At 55.3% G+C, this 6339-nt stretch overlaps 1 long non-coding RNA gene across 2 annotated transcripts; it reads left to right on the top strand.

Annotated features, from left to right (window-relative positions):
* The first annotated feature begins 1170 nt into the window (after positions 1–1170).
* LOC120230432 lies at positions 1171–4228 on the top strand. 2 transcript variants are annotated; one of them, XR_005528016.1, is made up of 3 exons: positions 1171–1347; positions 1840–2030; positions 3766–4228. It is a non-coding gene; the product is annotated as an uncharacterized LOC120230432 (long non-coding RNA). The 2 variants fall into 2 exon arrangements; XR_005528015.1 differs by having other exon boundaries at positions 2639–4228.
* Positions 4229–6339: the final 2111 nt, after the last annotated feature.

Here is a 6339-nt window from a genome sequence, read left to right as displayed (position 1 = left end):
GGACCCCGTGGAGCTGGAATTGACTGAGGACGGGTTCCTGGAGAAGGGGACCACTCAGTCTGTTGGACATTTGTACTCAAGTTCCACCTTCACCAGTTTTTCATGCTGGGCAGGTGTGTCCTAACTTCTCTGAGGCTTGGTTTGCTCAGCTGAGAAGGGGAGATTCAAAAGCACAGCATTCAGTCTGTGTTGGGGGCTGTCAGCACGTACCAGGCTCTGTGCTCGGCCTTCACACGGAGAAACAGGGTGCATCCTCAGGACTCCCTGAGGTGGGTGCTGTTATTACTTTTTTAGAAAGGAAAACCAATGGGCGCCTGGGGGGCTCAGTCGGTTAAGCATCTGACTTTGGCTCAGGTCATGATCTCATGGTTCGTGGGTTCGAGCCCCGCGTTGAGCTCTGTGCCAACAGCTCAGAGCCTGGATTCTGCTTTGGATTCTGTGTCTCCCTGTCGCTTTCTGACCCTCCCCTGCTTGTACTTCAGCTCAGGTGATGATCTCACAGCTCATGAGTTCAAGCCCTGCATCGGGCTCTGTGCTGACAGCTCAGAGGCCTGGAGCTGCTTCAGATCCTGTGTCTCCCTCTCTCTCTGCCCCGCCTGCTCATACTCCGTCTCTCTCAAAAATAAACATTAAAAAAAAAAAAGAAAGAAAAAAGAAAGAAAACCAAGGCTCAGAGCGGTCATGTTCCTCGCCTGAGGTCACACAACCGGTAGGTGGTGGCAGAGCTGGGCCTTGGAGCCTGGCATCTGGCCTTTACCAGAACTATGTAAGGTTTTAGCTTTATTTTATTCAGCACCGCAACCCTGGTGCCCGCTGCATGCTGCTGGTGTATATGTGGAATTGCTCATTCTCCCCGGATGTGGGAGATTCTCAAGCGAGTGCTAATCCTTGTGGTAGAGCCTCGGTCCTCTCTCCGCGCTTCGTGTAACAGTCATACCACGCCCAGGGTGGTTTTGAGCGTTACCTGCGAGAATTCTAGCGCCGTCGCACGTGCTCCGTGGCCATGGGCCAGTTTGATCAACTTCCTTGTCTGGTCACTCTGGTTTCCAGGGGGGATCCTGTGTCCCTCACAGGCCACAAAGGGACAGATACATGAGTCCCTAGCTGTGTGTTGTACTTTTTAAATACTCAGCCTCTGATCTACTCACCCCCGCCCCCAGGAACCAGCGCAAGAGAGGGCCCGGTGCCTGGCCCGGAATAGACCCCCACGGATGTTTGTTGAATGACAGAAGGAAATGCAGAGCCGGCTGCAGGGGCGGAGTGTCTGGCACAAGCCCCGCCCACCACCCACCAGCTGCCAGCTCAGAGCCAAGCCTGGGTTTCCACATCTGCCGGGAATGCTGGGAGGTGGGCTGCCCTGGGGGGAGGCAGTTCCCGGCCGGCTGGCCGGCTGCGGAGCTGGGGATCGTGGGAAGACTGCCAGGGGGAGGCATTTCCTCCGTGAAGCCCTGAAGCCGAGCTGGGGCGGAGCAGCGACTCACTGGGTCCTGGTCCAGCAGAGGCTGGGAGAGCAGGCCCGGGGCCGTGGGACTGGAGCTCTGCCAGCTGCAGCCCTTGGGCGTCAGGCTCTGCCCCAGGATGAGGGGCAGCGTCCAGGAAGTGTCACCGTCGGATTAGTCACATCACCTTTCTGAGCCTCAGTTTCCTCACGGGCACCGCAGAAGGGCGGTTAGTTGCCTGGGCTTGGCGGGGCTGTTCTGAGGTCCCGAGGGGCCACATGTGCCAACCGGGGTGGGTTTTATTATCGTAGGGAGGACAGGAGCCTCCTGGGAATGAGGGCGGCCGCGCGTCGGAGGCAAGATGCCCGGAGGGCCTTGGGTGAGTCACTTCCCTCCGCAGGCCCCGGCGTCCCCCAAGGGCCCCAGACTGAGACAGGCACACGGATGTTCTCAGCGGCAGGTACTTCTGAGCCAGATGTTCAACCACAATGAAGAGATTTGGCAAACACAACAGCAAAATCACCAACAGTAAAAGACCCAGGATGCCCAGTTCAATTTGAATTTGAGATATGCAACAAGGAAGCTTTTAGTGTAAGCATATCCCGTGTAATATCTATTAGTGTAAGTATATTCCATGGCAGGCCCTGTGGGAGGCATTTTGCTCCCACTGCCCCACCCCGTTTCCTTCTCACATAGACCTGAGAGCCTTTGGCAGAGCCCCACTGATGTGGCGACTCTCAGCCTCTACTCAATTCCCAGATGGCCGTTTCGAGAGCCATTCCCAGATGGCCAGGTCCAGCCTGGCAGCGCCCTCGCACCTTCCCGTTGCCCCAGCTGTTACCTGCTGGGGAAGTCCCTGTGGGTCACCAGTGCCAGAGGATGTGGTGACTGGGGAGCTGGGTGGGCAGGACCCCCAAGATGTGTGAGCAGAGGGGAAACCCAGAGGGAGGGAAACAGATGAGCTTCTGGTCGCCAGGGCCAGCGTGGCCTCGTCAACAAGTCCCTCGCAGATATCCTGGGTGTGGCCTGGGCCGAGCCCCCTCTGGGTTCCTGGAGTGAGCCGTCTCCCCATCTGCATGCCCCTTGGGGAAATGTCGGCCCCTTTCTGAGCTGAGCCCCGTCCCCTCTACAAAGAGGCATTCATTCATTCACTCACTCACACATTCACTCATTCATTTACTTGTGCTTTACTCCCACAGATATTTCTTGAGCACCTACTATTTGCCCAGGCATGATTCTTGGCATGGAGCGCGGGGAGATACACCAGAAAACAAGACAAAAAGCCTTGCTCTCATGGAGCTGACGGTTTAGCAGGGGCGACAGATATCAGACATGTCAAGATAATTTCAAGTGGGAAAAGTATTAGGATTGAGATAAAGCAGGGGGTGGTGATGGAACGTGATTTTTTTCGGGGCCCCTAAGGACAGGGCAGTCCAGGAAGGCATCCCTGAAGACGTCGAGGTCGTGGGAGAACAGACCCAAACGGAGTCTGTAGAGAAGCTGGTCGTCTGGGACAGCTATGGGGAAAGTGCTCCAGGCAATAGGATCAGCAAGTGCAAATGCCCTGGGGACAGAGCAAGCTGGACAGTGGGAGAAGGTGTTGGAATTCAGTGAATCAGAGAGAGCCTGGTGGGGCCGAGGGGGCTGTGAGCGAATCATGTAGTGCTGTGTGTGCGGGTCACAGCTGGGGACTCTCTGGGTTCCGTGAGTCACCTCCTGCAAGAAAGCTCCCCCGATGACTCTGACTGAACTAGCCCTGTTTCCATTCTTCTTCCTGCTCATTGCCATGTGGCATCATCGTCTCTGTGCATAAGATGTATTGTCTGTCTTTCTCCATAATTACAACATCAGCTGGCCAGAGTCACCTCCTGCCTGCCATGTGGCATGGAAAATGTGGCCGCAGGGACCCGAGCCTGGGTGCCGTCGACGGATGGCAGGGAAAATAGGTCCTGTGCTTTGTGGATTGTGGTTCTGACTCGATTTCAGCCTCACGAGCCAACTCTGGGACCCAAGCCCTGAGTACGACGAAATTGTCCCGAAATAATGTTAATAATCGTGGCTAACTTTCTTTGGATGCTTGCTGTCTGCCGGGCACTGTGCTAAGCACTTTTTTAAATTATGGTATAACACACACAAAATTCACTGTTTTGAACTGTGCGATTCAGTGGCATTCAGTACATTCACAGTGTTGTGCAACCACCCCACTCTCCAGTTTCCAGAACATTCCCATCACTCCTCAAGGCAGCTCTGTACCATTAGACAGTCACTCCCCGTTCCCCCTCCCTCTGGCCTCTGGAAACCACTAACCTACTTTCTGTCTCTACAGATTTGCCATCTCTGGGTATTTCACGTTAATGGAATCACCCAGCATGTGGCTTTTTGTGTCTGGCTTCTTTCCCGTGCTCTTCCACGTTGCAAGCACGTATCTGCGCTCCAGTCCTTTTTATTGCACAATAATAATCTATTATATGGATATACCACATTTTTTAAATTCATTCATCAGCTGATGGAGATTTGTTTCCACTTCTAGCCTATTATGAATGGTGCTGCTGTGAACATGTATGTGCAAATTTTTCTTTGCATCCTGTTTTCAGTTCTTTCGGATATAGAACAAGGAGTGGAATCGCTAGGTCACATGGTAACTCTATGTTTAATTTATGGAGGAGAAGCCAGCTAAGCACTTTTTCAGGTGTCCACGAGCTTGGCGAATTCTCACCACCAGCTCATTGAAAGGGGCTCTGCATTGCCCCATTCTGCAGATAGGGAAACTGAGGCTCAGAAAGCGGAATTCATGGGGCACTTGGGTGGCTCAGGCAGTTGAGCGTCCAACTTTGGCTCAGGTCATGATCTTGTGGTTCGTGGGTTCGAGCCCCGCGTCGGGTTCTGTGCTGACAACTCAGAGCCTGGAGCCTGTTTCAGATTCTGTGTCTCCCTCTCTCTGCCCCTCCCCTGCTCATGCTGTCTCTCTCTCAGAAATAAATAAAGCACTAAAAAAAGAAAAAGAAAAAGACAGCGGAATTCATGAACCAAGGTCACACCGGTAAGAAGTGATGAACTTGGGTTTGTTGGATTCTGGGCCCCCTTGAGCCCAGGCTGAAATGGGAGAGAGAGGAAGAGTGAGAACAGGGCTGTCTTCCATCCATGTATGGAGGAAGCTGAGGAAAAACGTAAAAGCCAGCCCTTCTCTGTCAGACTTGCTTGGGTTTCAATCCCCCTCGCTCCTTTCTGCCTGCGTGGCTTTTAGGCAAATAGGTTCACCTCTCTGAGCCTCTGTTTCCCCATGAAACAGTGCTAAGGAGAGAAAACCCTTCAAAGGGTAGTTATAAGGATGAATCCTATTGTCATTACAACTGTTTGTTATTATGCTTTTTTGAACACAAGGGGAAGGGGTGTTTCCAGCAGTGAGATCGCGTGCTCTTGGCTTGGGTGGGGCTGGGGGGACGGGCTTGGGGGTGGGGGTGGGGGTGGCAAGAGGGCCCGGAGCCGGAAGGGGTGGCGAGCCGGGCATAGAAGTGGCATCCACCTCAAAGTCCCACGTCCATAACGACACTGAATACTCTGGATGGGAAGCCAGGGCCTAGTTTCCCAGAAATGCTAGGGACGCCACCTCATCAGAAGGGAAAGTAGCCTGGGTCCATTAATTTCCCCAAACCACACTGTATTTTAGGCCAGAAATAATAATAACTATGGCTCGTTAAGTGGACGCCAGAGAATAAAAGTCCAACTTGGACATGTAACTAACGGGAGGGACAGGGTGACTGAGGAGGTTCAGACGAGCTCTCGGTGTGGGCACAGGGTGGGGTGCCCGGCCAGCCTGGCTCCGCTCGGCACAGACCCGGGCTTGCGCTGGCGGAGAACACAGAACGGTTACTGAGCACTTGCTTGCTCTCTGCACCGGTTCACACAGGACACACAACAACACTGGACCGTGTTATAAGGCCCACTATTCAGATGGAGAAACGGAGGCCCAGAGAGGTGAAGACCCTCGCCCAGGACGGAACAGCTAAGAAGTGGCTGAGCTGGCATTTGAACCCAGACAAGTCAGGACCCAGCTGAAGCCCAGACTCTGAACCACCATGAGTGTCCCTCAGGGAAAGCCGGGAAGGTTTTCGTCTCATGTTCTGCACTAAGCGACCTTGTCTGGCTGAGGTCACTGGCTGCCGATGGAGGAAATGGGGAGGGGGGTAAGGGCACCCCAGGAAGCGTCCTGTGTCCCATTTGCTGGGTGTTTTCCTTCCTGGACTCTTGGGTGAAGTTGTTTCTTGGTGAGTGTGTGTGTGGTCGGCGGGGGGGGTGACGTGAGAGAGGGGAGACCCCAGCTCCGAAGTTGGGGGATGCTGGCATCAAGGCCAGGTCAGCAGCACAGGGTCCCTCCTGGGAGGCACACGGGGAAGCATGCGGCCTGCGTGCGCTGGTGAAGGCTCGGCTCCACCCAGCCTGCAGCCTTGGGCTTGCCAACCGGGCACCGCCACGCCTGGCACCGTATCCCCGGGGCGCCGGGTCTGCTGTGTGACTGGGCAAGTGTAACAGCTTCTCTGGACCTCGGTTTCCCCCCTGGCAAGTGGGGCTGATCACCACACACAGCTGGGAGGGTGGCACGGTCGAGGCCGCTGTTCTTACTTCCACTGCTGCTGCCACTAGAAATCCACGTGGAGGGTCTGCCTGCCGAGGGGCGGACGCCCTTGGCCGGAGCCCCGGGAAACGTCAGGTGGGAGGGGCCTCGGTGGTGTCAGCCAAGCCTGGCTCCTGCCGGCCACCCGCCCAGACGCCTGCCCGGATGTGGAGGGAGGGAGGGGGGAGGGAGGCCCCTTGTCTTCCAGACTCCTGAGTCACAGTTTCCCGTTCTGCCAAGCACCAGGCGGGAAAGGGGGGAGGTGGGTGGAGGCAGGGGAGAGGGCAG

The sequence above is a fragment of the Hyaena hyaena genome, unplaced genomic scaffold (genome assembly GCF_003009895.1).
Source record: "Hyaena hyaena isolate Hyena2069 unplaced genomic scaffold, ASM300989v1 scaffold_42, whole genome shotgun sequence".
NCBI lineage: Eukaryota > Metazoa > Chordata > Mammalia > Carnivora > Hyaenidae > Hyaena > Hyaena hyaena.
This window is presented reverse-complemented; position numbering and strand designations above follow the sequence as displayed.